The 2,581-nt window shown below is 38.0% G+C and overlaps 1 pseudogene; it reads right to left on the bottom strand.

Moving 5' to 3' along the window:
* Positions 1-1,534: 1,534 nt before the first annotated feature.
* On the bottom strand, positions 1,535-1,653 carry LOC111740480 (annotated as a pseudogene).
* Positions 1,654-2,581: the final 928 nt, after the last annotated feature.

Here is a 2,581-nt window from a genome sequence, read left to right as displayed (position 1 = left end):
GGTACTTTTTTTTTTTTTTTTTGGTTTCCAGTAGGTGGTGTCTATGCCTCTTGGATCCCTGCTTTATATTAAGACTTAATAATGCCTTTATATAAAGCCTTTATTTTCTTGTATCTATTAAATCAGTTTCAGTCCCTGTCAGTGTTAGAAACAGTTTTGGTAGCGTTTGCTCAGATTTCTCTGGGAATCCGTGGTGATTGGTTTCATAGGCTATGAGGGGAGGGACCCTCTGGTATAGGGTTTGGGGGCTGTGGCTCAGCCTCTGTTTTGCATCTGTGACCAGTAAATATCAACTGTTTTTTCTTTGCCATCCTGCATCTCTGCTTTCTACCCTGATGACTGGACACCGCCGCCAGCCACGTGGAGCTCACAGTACTCCCAGGCAGGACTGTTCAGGGAACTCACTACACCTTCTCCCCTCCCTCCTCCCGCTACAGGGAGTTCCACTTGCTGCCAGAAGCAACTTCTTTATTTCTCCCAGTCCACCACCAACACCAGGGGTTCTGACCTGTGGTAGCTCTTATGCGCAGATCCCACGCTCAGACGTGCTGGTGTACGGTTTGGGTGTTTTTTGAGTTTTAGATGTTCAGCTTATTGTTGTTTCAAGGGGAGACATCTGGGTATGTCTCTCACTCTGCCATGTTTCCTTTGTTCAATTGTATTACTTTTTTGAGAGTCAGGAGAAAGTGATTTCATTATAAAATATACTGCGTAGGAATAACACTTTTTTTTTCTTCTTTTTCTTTCTCTCTTTCCTTCTTCCTTTCTAATTCACTTGTCTCTCCCCGTCTTTCTCTCTCTCTTCTTCCTGCCTTCTCTTCTTCACTTCCTTCCTTCTTTTTTTGTTTCTTTCCTGTATTTTTCCTGTTTTTTCTTTTTGTTTTTTCTTCCTTCCTTCCTTCCTTCCTTCCTTCTTTCCTTCCTTCCTTCTGTCCTTCTTTTCCTTCTTTCTTTCTTTCTTTTCTCCTTCCTTTCTTCCTTCCTTCCTTCCTTCCTTCCTTCCTTCCTTCCTTCCTTCCTTCCTCTCTCTCTCTCTCTCTCTCTCTCTCTCTCTCTTTCTTTCTTCTTTCCTAGAGACACTTCTATGTGCCATTAACATATGGCAATCACAAAGGAAAATCATTAAGAAATGGAAAGCGGCTTCACATTAAGAGTGTTCCTCTCAAACATAATATCCTGTTTTTCTGCAATACTGCCATTCCTAATCATTTCTTCTATTTCTCTTTTCTAAAATATTTTTTTTTGATATAACATTTGTCATCTACAATATCATTAGGGACAAGCAGTGGATGAAACTTGATGCTGAAACACTGATTTCCAGTGTGGTAGAAAGACCCTTTGCAATGGGATGGGAAGAAGAGGGATTCAGAGACTTCTGAGACTGTGGTTTTCCATTTTAAACAGACTTCCTATCTTCTTATTTATTTATTTTTTTAATTTTTAAAAAAAAATTTTAGGCAAGGCATCCCTTGGTTGACCTCACAGAATACAAGGACCTTGTCAGCTTACGATCCCTTATTTTTTTTATTTGTTACACCTACAGCACCTAGTCTTCTTAGGTAGTCTCCAATGAAAGTGCTAACCAGGCCCGACCCTGCTTAGCTTCCGAGATCAGATGAGATCAGGCTTGTTCAGAGTAGCATGGCCATAGATGCTTCTTATTATTTTATCTTATTTTTTTTGATACCTATTTCACCACTTCCTTTTTTTTCTTCCTTTGTGGATTTTATTTACATTGTAATAACTAAAAGAAAAAGAAAAAGAAAAAGAAAAAATAAAGGAAAGAAACAGAGCTGCCCTCTCTGTTATTTAGTTCTACTTTTACTCTCAGATGGCTTAGATTTCAGAGGCATGGGCAATGCATCCTTTTTCTTGATACAGTATTGAGTACCATGGTTGCAAATACCAATTTTCCACCAGAACTTTTGCTCTGAGGAAAAATATATTTACTTAAATATTAAAAGATGTTCTAAAGTATTTCCATATGTATGCTTTTCATCCATATGGATATGGAATTATGATCTTGGTTTCAGAAGAGTCTCCCTTTGCATATAAACAAATAGGAACTGTTATGGTGATTTTGGCAGTGTCTCTTTAAGTGGAACTGAAAAAAAAAGAATAAAGCAAACGCTGATTATCCTTCAGTCTCACCTTTTCCAAGAAGCCTTTCCTAACCACCCCAGTCTTTACTGATCTCTGCTTCTTCCAAGTTCCTATGTTGCCAGATGTCTCTGTAAAGTAATTTTAGGACAACATAATTTGTCCAGCATTACATAAAAGTTAAGTGACAGAGATGGGATTTTAACTGGCAATATGGCTTCAGAGACTGCCTGAACTATTAGTCACCATTCTTTACCATCTTCTTATGACAGGCCCTCTGACATGAGGGAAAATATCGATTAAATAAATTTATAGGTCTGTAAGAAAATATATAAGAGATGCTGTTCATGTTGGTTTGCTTTTATCATATCATTTTCTTTAAATCAAAGTATGCTATACTGTCAATGGCTATAAAAAGTTGATTCAAAGGAAGAAGAGAACAACTGAGAAGTACTGAGATGTTTATGCTTCAAACAAACTT

The sequence above is a fragment of the Pteropus vampyrus genome, unplaced genomic scaffold (assembly GCF_000151845.1).
Source record: "Pteropus vampyrus isolate Shadow unplaced genomic scaffold, Pvam_2.0 Scaffold63, whole genome shotgun sequence".
Taxonomy (NCBI): Eukaryota; Metazoa; Chordata; class Mammalia; order Chiroptera; family Pteropodidae; genus Pteropus; species Pteropus vampyrus.
Note: the sequence above shows the minus strand (reverse complement) of the source record. Positions and strands in the feature narration are given on the sequence as shown.